The sequence below is a fragment of the Corapipo altera genome, unplaced genomic scaffold, assembly GCF_003945725.1.
Source record: "Corapipo altera isolate COAL_440 unplaced genomic scaffold, ASM394572v1 46, whole genome shotgun sequence".
Taxonomy (NCBI): Eukaryota; Metazoa; Chordata; class Aves; order Passeriformes; family Pipridae; genus Corapipo; species Corapipo altera.
Window position 1 is genome coordinate 14,888,994 of NW_020884883.1, and position 12,721 is coordinate 14,901,714.

The following is a 12,721-nucleotide window of genomic DNA, read 5'->3' on the forward strand; positions in this document are numbered from 1 at the left end:
TAAGTTTCACTTGCAGGAGTGAAGTTACACAGGAGTAACTAACTTAGCTAACCTGAAGAAAAAAAATCCCCCATTGTCATATTTTGTAAGGGGTTATTTTAGAGAAAAAAATAGAGAACTACAATTTTGGGCTCAAAATGTCACCAAAAATTTATAGAACATAGAATTATTTCTACAGCATACCCTTCAAAGTCTTGTACTTATTTACTCCCATAGAGGACAATATACCATATCAGTAGCTGCAAGCTGCCTCTTGGTGATGTCTGTGATATACACTGTGGGCATCCAAGTCTTCCTATAAAACACTGCAATGAAATATAAATCCTGTGTGAGCAAACTCCTGAGTGATTTCCAGGGATAACCACAGATCATTAATGGGATCAGAAATGTGTAATCCCGCAGGTAATTTTTATGCAGTAAAATAGGTATGCTAGATATTAGATATAGCTATTAAAAGTGAACTGATTCTGTCCCAAAATATGTTATCATTTTCTTAAACAACGAGGAAATTCTGAAGATAGCAGTCATTAATTATAGAGAAGATGATTATTTCTTTGTGACTAGACAAACTTTTATGTTCCTACATCAACAGGGAGCTACGTTTTGATGGGACGACCAGAAAATGCAAGTGAAAATCAAATATGTGGATATTTATGTGCTTGTGCATACTTGTCATCCTCAAAATTTCCAAAGGATAAGGAGGCACTTTCCTGAATCAGCGAAGTTTTTCCTCATTTTTCTAGATGTCTTTTGCAAAGAATGGTTTTTACAAAAAAACCCCAGTTTTTTCTTTACTGTAAATATTTGGTCCTGTATTATCCGTAAGTAAATAACAAGAAATTAGGCAAGAAAGTTTGCCAATGTGAATCTTTGCAATGTAACACTATAGGTAGGAACAGAAGTTTTTATCAGTGTAGAGAAATTGCTTAGCTTTCATTGGGAAATTTTACTTGGAATGTATTATTCAGAACTAAAGATCCTTCCCACAGATATTCAGCTAACATTTAAATGAGAGAGTTCAAGTACATTACTCAATTTTTTTCGTACCTTATTTTAAAATGCATTCTAAATGTACAGTTTTGCCTGTCAGTGTTTTGCAACTACTAAAACTGGAAAGCTCTATCTTTTCATTATGGAGTACTCTATTATGTCTGTAATCAAACCATCTAATTTCAGGAACATCTGTTTAAAACCTTAGTAAATCAGTTAATAATGCTACAAGTTATTTGTATACAGTTGTATCAACATGAAATATGTTTTAGAGCATCTTTCATGCAAAAATTCTGTAACAGTGACAAGAAACTCGTGATAAATTTGTGTCAACTGTTTCAGACATTTTTCATACTTGGATAAAGGATTTTTAGTTGTTTCTTCCATACTTGGTCTTAAGGAGAGAACTGGAAACCATATTGGACACTTTCACTTTCTGCAAGGAGAAAAAGACAGTGAAGAAAACTGACAGTTGGAAAAATGAGATGAACTACTCAGTAATTTTCATCTTGTAAATAATTGTCATGATGCTGAGAAAAGTTTTTTCTCCAGATGAATAAGTACAAAACAATACACCTGAATTTTTTCCATGAAAAAGTCACAATAATAATTTTATGTGCTGCAAGTAGCCAGGATTCTCATTTTCAAAATCCCTACAGCAGTGAGAATTTTAATAAATGAAATAAAATAGATAAAGAAAAACAAAATGCAAACCCAAGTCTTTGACTGTCCCCTCCTTTTAATGGGATCACTGACAATCCAAGTTTATTGATTTTTGTGCTGTGATATTGTTGAAGGGAAATTCTGATGATCAGTGGCTTAAGACTGCTTCTTAAAAATTGTGTGGAACACTTCTTGGTCTTCTTTTTCTGCCCAGAGTTCTTTGCCCTCTAGGTAAAGCACTCTGAGAAACTGCAGAAGAACTCAGAATTACTCAATTAAATGAAATATCTCTTCAGAAAAGCCATCAACACTTCCCTCATTGAATTATGATAAGGTCTGATGTTGGAGAATAAGGCAAGGTTGGTCTAAGTGCAAAGGCTATATTTGGTGGTCACAAAGTTTACATTTAATTCCATAAAGTTAGTGAAGACCACATAACAAAAAAGGTTAAACATGGGCATTTTCTGAACGAGAAACATTTCTAAATAATTTCATTTTCAGAGAAGTGATTTACCAGTCTGAAAGACCCAGTTTACCTCTTGTTAAACGATAGACTTCAGAATCCACATGTTTGGGAGAGGTTCATCAAACTTGTGTCAATGGACTCCAGAGCTTCCCATCAGGCTTTTGCAGAGTCACGAGCCTTCAAGCCCTGTGTGTCTTTGCTGGAACAGAGGTTCCCGAGTTACTCTTCTGTTTCTGCATTAGTGATGTCTGGAGTCTGAAGTAGCTGGGTTTGAGCTGTGGATTTCCGATAGCCAGAGTGTTCCCTGACTCTGAAATACTCAACTCTATTTATCTTGCCAAAACCTTTCACAAGCTGTGAAAGATCAGTTAACATTTTTGGAACAAGAGAGAGACTGAGAAGAGCTGAAAAGTGTAAGTTCAAGGTTGATTTTAAAGAGCAAAACAATGGAAGGCTGATTCTATTTTAAACAAGCAAATAAAAGCAAACAAACAAACAAACAAAACAGAAAACTACTGAGAACTGAGTAATATTCTTTTTTTCATTATAACTTGGGATACATTTGTTAGAAAAAGTGAGTGTCCTACTGGACAGGAATTCCACATTTCAACCATTTCAAGAGCATAGCATTCACCAAGGAATTAAGTTCTTTATGAATAATAGTGTGTGACTAAGAAAAGACAGGACTACTTCTGTGTGCGGTCAGATCTATCACATTAAGTCCTCAAATACCTCCCATCACAGCTAGATACTATTGCTTTGTTAGACACTATAGAACTGGAAAAGACTACTTTAAAGTATCTTGTAACAGTTGCCTGGGCCATCCAGTCCCTTAGTGAAATACCTTTCTAAAGAATATCTCTCTCTTTCATACTGTTTCTAAATTTGTTGTTTACATTAAGAAATTTATAATACTGACATTTAGCATTTGACAGTGAAATATAATGTCCTTCAGGTTAATTACCCTTCCTACACACAGAGACAAGTACTATAAGATACAGTATATAGAACAGCTGGGACATTTTGTGGGGGTTTTCAAAACCCTAAACCTCCTATGAGTAATATGAACAACACTTGGTGTGAGAAATACTTTATGACAGTGTAAAATGATGTGTTTAATTAAGTGCTGTATACACACACTCCGTACTCCCTCACCCCTATTACACCCTGTTCCTTTTTACTGAATATGTTTTGTACATTAGGAGAGATTTAACATTTGCAGAACAACTTCAGGTACTCAATGATTTACGGACCAGATCTTGCTGATTCAGTTGAAATAATTGGAGTGACTTCCATTGACTTCAACACAAATTGGATCATGGCCCTCAGCAAGACATTTCAGTTCAACAAACCTGGATGGGTTGAAGAAAGGTTTTTGAAACATGTCAAAGTCCCAACAGCTGAAGATTGACTAAGAAAGCTTTCTGAATCACTTTAATAAGAAGCCTGACTGTATGATCTTTTCCTGAACAACCCCCCCTAAATTTATTCAAGTAAAGATGCCAAATAAAGAATAAAAAGGTAAATATTGAAATATGCAGTAGAACAAGTCATGTTGTTACATTTTATTTTGTTTTGGTTTTTTAAATAATACATGGTTTCTAGATTTGTGTTAAAAAAAGAAACATAGGAACTAAAAGCACCTACTGAAAGGTGAATCTCTGTACTGTGTGGTTAAAGGAATAGGAACGACAGGAGTTAGCCAGCCCAAAAATGCAGCCTATAGACAGAAATGAGAGAGGAACACTCATAGGTTGTATGTTCTGAGGGTCTCACAGAGGCCCTACCTCCCTCCTCTGTCTGTCCCTTCCTCATGTTATTCCTTCATGTTTATTTTCACTTCTTTCTGCAAGTACCAGCTAAAACTGATTTTCAGTTCGGCAAACAAAGTATACCAGAAATTAATAAAAAGTTACTACATGATTAGCATTTTTGTTTAGCTTCCTTTTTACCTCTAAAAGTAAATAAATGCATTTGACCCATTCCTGTTTATTGACTCCCTCTGTCTTTTAAAGTAGATACTGGGACAAAGTCATGTGATGCCCAATTTTATACCAGTCATTTGTAGCAACACAAAATGTACCACATGATCCAGACCCACTCCTGAGTCTTTCTGCTTTTACTTAATTCCTATTTTTTTACTGCAAAGAAGACCTATGAAAGAAAGAAAACAACTGCTAAAGCTCCTAAGAAAAACAGGCTATTTTTACAAGATGACCATCTCATTTTGAATCATGAGTACTCTCTTTTGAACAAGAAACAGTGATAAAGATATAGATATTAAAAGTCTTACTCATCAGAAATACCTAAATAATATACCACAGTACAAAGCGATTAAATAAAAGACTGTTGCTCCAACTCTAAGTCTTTAAAAGATAGGGAAATGATTCAGCACTGAAGCACTTGACTGGAAAACTCAAATAATTATTCACTGGTTGGCACAAAGGTGGAAATGTATTTTTTTAAACATCATTCCTGAAATAGAATTTACTTTTTTCCATGTTAGATGTAAAGGAAGAAATACATAACCATCTGAATCTTCTAATGGTTCTGTGTTTTAGAATAGTGGGATTGCATTTTCACAAAAAATATTTACTACATGTAGGACATAACATCCCTGAGAACCATGGAGACTAATTGACGGCTCTTTGAAGATCTGCTTAGAAGAAGAATGAGATCTGCTTTTCTCAATTTGAAATCAAATTTGCTAAAAAATCAGCTAAGTGGTTACCAACAAAGCATCTGAGCTGCCTAAACCTACCTCTGAAATCAGTAGATAGTGGCACCTCAGAGGAACAACAAATCTTGTATATCAGTCCATCTGTAACTTCTTGAGTGATGCTATGCACATGACTGTCTAAACTCTGCAATATGTGTGCTCAATGTAGTATAAAACTGTCTCTTTGAGGTTTGCTGTTGCACTTTTGTTTGTTTTTTTGTTGTTTATTCAGACATTGTAGAGTTCATTGGCACTATATAGAACAGGATCTAGAGCCTCATGGGTTTTGTGTCCATCCTCTATGCTTTCCTTCACTCAAAAATATATTCTTCAGGGATAGAAATCAAACTCAGTCCTGCTAAATGGTTACATGAACCAGGATAGATAGACCCCATTGTAATCCCCTTTTGTAGACACTGTTGCACACTCTCCACCCCCTCATTCTCCCTGTTACTATGATACTTGGGACAGGGAAGATCGGTGCCTGGTATGAGGGGAACAGATAGCTACCTACCCCAGTCAGGCATCCTCAAGGTTGGTGCAAAAGACACTGTCAACTTTTCTCTGGCTTACCTGAAACTGGGGCCAGATCTTACTGCCATGTGTTAGACTTATACTCACATTATATGGGGTCCCTTCCTCAGCAAGACTCTTACCCTCACCCAGATTCAGAAGAAAATTATTTTTCTTCCTTAGGGATGGACACAAATGCATTGTGACAGGAGCAAGGGAAGAATAAGAGTAGGTAATAATAAGGGCAATAAGTCAAGAAAACAGACTAGCTGTAACATACTGAAACACTTTGCTGATTTTTGAATGTAAAATAACTTCCTGTTCTCAAATGTAAACACTTCGCTTTTCCCCCTCAGAGATGGTCTGAGACTCATAAAACCTCAGACCATAGCCAGATGCCATCCAAGGATGTTCTACCTCCTCCATTCCTGATGCAACTAGTGTGCTTGGTGTGCTCAGGATGTCCAGGAACAAACACAGAGGTGAACTCAAATGGTTCACAGAGAGATCCTGGCAGACCTTGCACAATTCAAAGAGGTGTGGATCAAGTACAGAGATCTTATTTTGTTTGAAGGCGTCTTGCAGGTAGGATAAACGTGAAGTGGTTTCTCCCCATAACACTGCAAGGGTCCTTCTGAAGATGCATTAAATACTACATTTTTCCTCATATGGGAAGCTGATCTTTGGTGCCCTGTACCAGGACTGCATGGACAGCATATTGGAATTGTTATTTCACTCAGGCTGCGGTAAAGAAATCTATGGTCTCCATCATTCAAGACAGTAAAAGACCAGCAAAACGTGTTATAAAACATTGTTTCCAAAAGTAAATAAAAGTTACATGTAAATAACAAATCTAGTCCCAACAAAGAGGCCTCCTGATAACTTGGATTATGATTCCAATTTTCTGGTAAATTAGAAGAATAAAGATGAGAAAGCAATGGAGCAACAGTGGCATGAAAAAAAATTAGCTTTAGCAGATGAATAAAAGGATGAGAAGATGGGATATTATGCCAGTTGTGATTCTTGGCAGGGATAGTTTGACAGTACTGCTGGAAGGACAACAAAACAGAAAGGAATAACAGTTTTCATTTCAGCTGCTGGGTTTTCATATTTTAGGAGCTCAGGATTTACCGTGGTGGTTTTGTGCTTCTGATTCTGAGAAAGCACAGAAATGGATGGACTGAGTGGACAAGAGAGACATAGAAGAAGAGTGTAAGCACCATTTCTTGCACCAGTTTTGATCCTGAAAGCTGGTTTCAGCATGAGTCTTGCACCCTTAGTGTAACTCAGCCTTGACCTTCCTCATCTTTAATCTCCCCTTCCCCTCTTTTTCTGTTTAATTAGAATCTGGCTTATCTTGGCCAAATCTCTCTATTTTTGTATTAATTTTTCTATTATATTAATTTCCTTTTGTTTGGTTTTTGGTGTCTTTTTATTGGTTTGGTTTTTGTGGGTTTTACTGTTATTGTTGTTAACCTTGTGACCAGAAAGGCAGCTAATAGTAGTGTAGTGAACATGAATCCAAGTTTGCCAGGTATTGGAGTGGCTGATAAGACTATGTACTGTGCTTGTCTTTCTCCAGCAGCAAGGTTACAAATCAGAGTCAACAGCACAAACAGAAGCTTTTTTTTTTCTTCGTTTTTTCATATTTTACCCACTCCCTTTGGGTATGTGCTTGTGCTGTTTTATTTTCGAGGGAGTAGGCCCAGATTCCAATAAAAGAGACAAGTACAGCTCCAGCCATTTCAGCTGCTTTTTATTTTATTATTCTCTCCCAAAGGGGGAGTTAATATCATCTTAATACTGTATAAAAAGACGCTATCAACCGGGGAATTTTCCACATAAAAATGCTCTGCAGCTAAAAGAAAAGGGGATAATGGATGCTGTTAAAATGAAAGTCTCCTTGAACACTTTACATAACAAGTACTTTATCTGCTTGTCTTCTGTATTTTTCATAAAAGATTTAAAAGACTTTAATACTGATTGTTTGCTGTAAGACTTAGATGGCCACATATCTGTGTACCCATTCCCATGGAGTGTGCAGCCATTCTGAGCTCTGCAATGAGAAAGTCATGACAGCACCTTTGCCCCCAAGCTCCTGTGATCCAAAATTCAAACAATTCCCAGGACACAAGCAGTGCCACCCTGCATCCCACATTCAGACTCGTTTGGGTATTTATTTTGGTTTCTGAGGGTATTTACGTTTGCAATCTTGACAGACACATTTCCGTCTTCTCAGAGGAGAAGCACACAGTTCCTTCAGCTCCTTAGCTGGGGAAGGTGTTACAGCTTGAGACTGTCCTCTACAGAATTGATTATCTCCTCTAAATGTGGGCTGGTGCAGCTGAGCAGGTCCCATTGTACGGTGGCAGCTCATGGGCTAGAAAAGTTGTCATGCACCACTGGTGTCTGCGGTGTTTCAATTCAAAGCTCTGCATTATCTCTAATGGCATAATAGCAAAGGGCTCCTTGGGATGAAGGGAAGCGAAATGTGAGGCTGTATCACTGCTGCTTGTGACAGCATGAGGTTTGCCTACTGCGCAAAAACACAGGTTATCAGCTCAAACCTGAAATAGAAAATGCAGATATTTAAGAAAATGTATAATTTATACACAGAAGCTGCTGGAGAAACAGGAAAAAAAACCCCAGCTCTGCTTTTCATTTGTCTAAGAGGTGTAGTGTATAATGACATCCTCCATTTTTCGGAAGGGCAATAGAAACCCACACAACAGTGACTCATCTGTGAAGAATTTTCCAGTGCTGAAATCTACCAGGATGTGTTTCTCAAAGAAGACACTACTTTGTCCTTTGCACAAGGGCCAGCAGCACAGATTGGCAGTACGTAAGTAAAAAAATAAGAGTTGAAAAGCAGTAATTTGATACTTTTACATTTTCTGTCTACAAATGAATAAAACATGTTTTACTCAGTCAAACCAATCCAGTATAAGCTTTTATAGTCCAGTATCCTGTCTCCAGCAACGACCAAAACTAAACATTGAATGTGTGTAAATATGATTTACATACACAGACACACACAAATACATATGTATATATGCAATATCTGTGAAATTTCCCACATCTGGGATCCCACATGGGTGACGACCTTCAACTTCAGGCCTTCCATGTGCAGTGTTGGATCTTTCACCAAAGTATTTGTGAAAATACCAATTACCAATTATTAATGACATGATCAGCAGACACAAAAGGCAGTGCTGATGCAGCACACATTAAAATCAGGAAGAGAATAAAGACAAATTAAAATAATCATATAGTTATAGAAGTCAGTATATTTCTAAGGCATTTTCTGATGGAGCTGGTAGACAGGTAAAACCATCCATCAGTTCTTTGTTGCAGGAAATAGGAAAATTCCAGCTGATAGCAAAGATGTTCACAGGCTGTACTCAACTGTATATTTCTCTTACTCTGTTCTGAGGAAAGATGGAGGAACATGTGACTAAACAGTGTGTTGAATCAGATGCCAGGAAGAGTTCATTTTTTATGTGCTGCTCCCTTGGCCTTTTTAAATTGTGAAGAGATCCCAGAGGTACCCAGCCATGTAATCTACAGCAGAGAAATTTCTATGAGCCCCAAGACAAAGCTTAAAGCACAAGATGTGAAGATGAACTCATTTCTTTCCAGACTCACAGGGCTATTTCTGGTCAAGCTGTGCTTCTGCAGGCAAGAGCTGTAAAGGATTCAAGGCACATGAACTGCTACCTCAACTGCTTATAGCAATACTTGGGGGTTTGTAAGCAGGTGCCTCTGTCCAGGGATGCTAGTCCTTCAAGGACTGCCTCCTTTGTCATCATCTCAGTCCCTGAGAGGGCAAATTGATAAGAGGAACATGTGTTTGTACTAATAAATTAGACTGTTTCTTTAAAAAAAGCAAAGTTTGCAGGTAAGCCAGCATGTGACCTTTCCACTTGAATTAAGTTACTTCCCAAAAAGTCAGAGAATGGAAAATATGCTTTAAATGAGTTCTTAATATTTGTTTTTAAGATGAGTTTGCCCTGTTACTTGTCTTTGCACAGGATTCAATAGGACTCCATCTCCCTATATCCCCCAGCATATGTGTATCTTAGGACTGTGAGACCTCAGCATTCATGGTAAGTCATCTTCATAAATTGTTTAGAGGGAGTCATGGACTGTTTGCAGTGGTGTCTTCACCTCTGCCAATCCAGGGTAATTCCTAACGGCAGTGTGCACTGCTCATGAACACTGATAAGTTTTAACTCTGCACCCATATTGGAGAGTAGCTGGGACTGAGTTGTCTGTGCTGCATGGAACCAGCAACTTGCTCAGCCTCCTTATAGAGGCTGGACAAGGATTTAGCACAGTAAGCCTAAAAGAATGGAACAGAAGCTGTGCATCTTTATGGAAGATAAATATGAGCAGAGTAAATAACTCGTTTCCCTCTAAATTTCTACAAATTGCATGAATAACCCTTGCTGGATGCAAAACTCTCCAGGTTGCTGTTTGAATACTAAGATAGAAATCCACTTTTCATGGACAGTTGACTATTTTCCTCTACTATGTATTAAAAATGGAACCAACAAAATATATCACAGTTCTGGGATTTTTGGGATCCCTCTGTCACTTAGCATGTGTTGTGGTTAAACCCCAGCTGGCAACTAAACCCAACACAGACACCCACTCACATCCCCAGTTGGATGGGGGAGAGAGTCAGAAGACTAAAAGTGAGAAAACCTGTGTGCTTAGATAAAGATAAATTAATAGGCAAAGTAAAAGCCACATGTGTAAGCAAAGCAAAGCAAGGAATTCAGTCACCACTTCCCATGGGAAGGCACATGTTCAACCATCTGCAAAAAAGCTGAGATCTATCAAGTTGTACTGACTTGAGAAGACAGACACCATCACTCCAACTGTCCCCTCCCCTACCTTCTTCTTCCCTTAACTCTCTATGCTGACCATGATACCATATGGTTTGGGGTATCCCTTGGGTCAATTGGGGTCAGCTGTCCCATCTATGTCCCCTCCCACCTCTTTGTGCACCCTCAACCTCCTCCTGGTGGAGTAATCTGAGAAGCATAAAAGACCTCGACCCTGTTTAAACAGTGCTCAGTGATAACTAAAGCATCCCTGCATTGTCAGCATTGTTTTCAGCACAAATCCAAACCATAATCCCATACAAAATATGATTAAGAAAATTAGCACAAGGCCACCAGTCAAAACCAGCACAAGAGGTAATTCCTTTATGGGATCTTCAGTTGAGTAAAATAGCAGCTACACATGCAGATCTCCTTTCATAGAGCCTCAGCTTAGGGGAACTCAGGGACCACTCACGAAGTTCACTAAGCTGATTTAAGAGTCACTCTGAAAAAAAGAGAAATCTTTTCAGGTGTCTCAAAAGGTTCAGTCTTAAATCATTGGGCTGTGAACTGCTAGTCCTTTCAGAAACACCAGTAGTCCTTGGGGGCCTTATGGTGAAGGCTTCTTCCTAGACTAAACGTGTTCTGGGTCTTGACACCACAAGGTCTGCCTGCTGTGCTAAACACAGGTTACTCATCCAAACTCAAAATCGGAAATGCTGATATTTTGGAAAAGATACAATTTATACACAAAAGCTAGGTTAAAAAATGGTTATGTTTCCATATCTAACCAGAATCTAATTATCCTAAAAAACATATTGGCATCATCAAGCTACCCAGCTGTGAGTAGCCTCTGACTCATTTTTGTAACAGAGAGGATACTTGTGATTTTGTGATTGTCCAGGATTATTACAAGTCAAACCATGATGCTAGAACACATGAACTTGATTTTTTAATTTTATAAAAATTTTTTTATAAATTTTTTTTTTCAGAAACCACATTCAAAATCATTTTAAAAATATGATTAAAATGCAAAATTGCTCTTACTCAATATAGTTTGTTAGGAAATGTGAAATCCTTCTGCTCTGGTTTAGTTTTTCTCAGGAACATGATTTGAATGATAAGTTCCATATGATGAATTTAGATTGACAGTAAAGCACTGAAGTTCTGTTTTATTGTGGTCAGCTCTTCTGCCCAAGTTCTGTTTAAAAGAGTAAGAAACCAGACTGTTCAGATTTTAGCAGAAGGCTCCAGTCTGTATTTTTATATCTTCATCCATGCAGACTCCCATTTTGAAGTCTATCAAACTTGTCAGGGTTGTCTGTCTCCACAGATCAGATATTTTCTCTTGAAAAAGCCAACAGAAGAACACAGAGACCATAGTCTTTCCTTCACTAATAATTTCATTAAAAATTTAGTACTGACAATAAACAAGATATAGGTATAACGGTGAAATTAAGCTTATTTTTTAGTCTCATGTGATATATGAGCAATGGCAATCCAAATCTCCAAAGATATAAATGCTTGTAAAACTGACTATCAAGAGGCCTCTCTGTGGATGGGCTTCTCTGGCACTTTGGCAGTGCTTTTGTAAAAGTTGAGTACTATTTATTAGGTGGTTGATGTGATGTATGCCTTATTTGTAATCAAGTAGGCAGAGAAAAACAAATTGAACCATGTGATTTCTAAAGGCACCAGGGACAAAAGAAGGGGATAGAAAAAATACAAAATATTCTATATGTTTAACTACATATTAATATTTTATTTTTAATAATTGTTGTCCAGTTTTTTGTTATTGCAATTTCTGTCTGGGTTTGTTTGTTTGTTTGTTTTTTCCATTTCCAAGTTGAAAAAGTGGAATGAGAAAAAGAAGAGCAACGGTGATGATGAAAAGCAATAGATGGGAAAATCACTGCTTTTTGTTAACCACTTCCACTGAAAATAGAGAAAATTAAATTGAAAACATTTCTAACCTCAGATGATAATTTTTCAAGGAAAACAATGCAACCAACAATCTACTAATGCAAAAAGTGCCTCTAGCTCTGTATGTTTATTGTTATTGGATTATATTCAGATGTTGATTTGCTCCATCAAAACTGTCCAGTTCAACAGCTTGGGGAAATCAGGACATGGAAGGGAAAAGTACAAACCCCAACCCAGAACATAAAAACTGTGTCATAATACATAATTATTTTAAAAGATGAGTCAAAAAGAAAGACGGGGAGAGCAGAAAAATTAACTCAATCACTTTTTAAAACTTACAGTGTTGTGATTTTATCAAAAGTTGAAAAATAATACTCTATTAGCAGTAGAGATACGCTTTGTAGGCTTGTCTACCTATCTAAGCATTGCCCATCACTGACTGAGGACAATGTATTTTAGAAACTTCCATCTGAAAAAAAAATTTACTTTGCTTTCTTTCAAAATCCAAAATGATTAACGTACTTTTTTTCATTCTATTCCCAGTCTCTTGTTTATAGCACTCTTCAGCATGGTTATGTTCATGTAAAGGAAATAGTGATTAGTTAAAATAAATGTTTT

General features: G+C 37.2%; 1 long non-coding RNA gene across 1 annotated transcript; it reads right to left on the bottom strand.

Moving 5' to 3' along the window:
* Positions 1-2,225: 2,225 nt before the first annotated feature.
* On the bottom strand, positions 2,226-3,839 carry LOC113946092. The gene is made up of 3 exons (XR_003527290.1): positions 3,767-3,839; positions 3,373-3,471; positions 2,226-2,318 (listed from the first exon to the last, which is right to left on the bottom strand). It is a non-coding gene; the product is annotated as an uncharacterized LOC113946092 (long non-coding RNA).
* Positions 3,840-12,721: the final 8,882 nt, after the last annotated feature.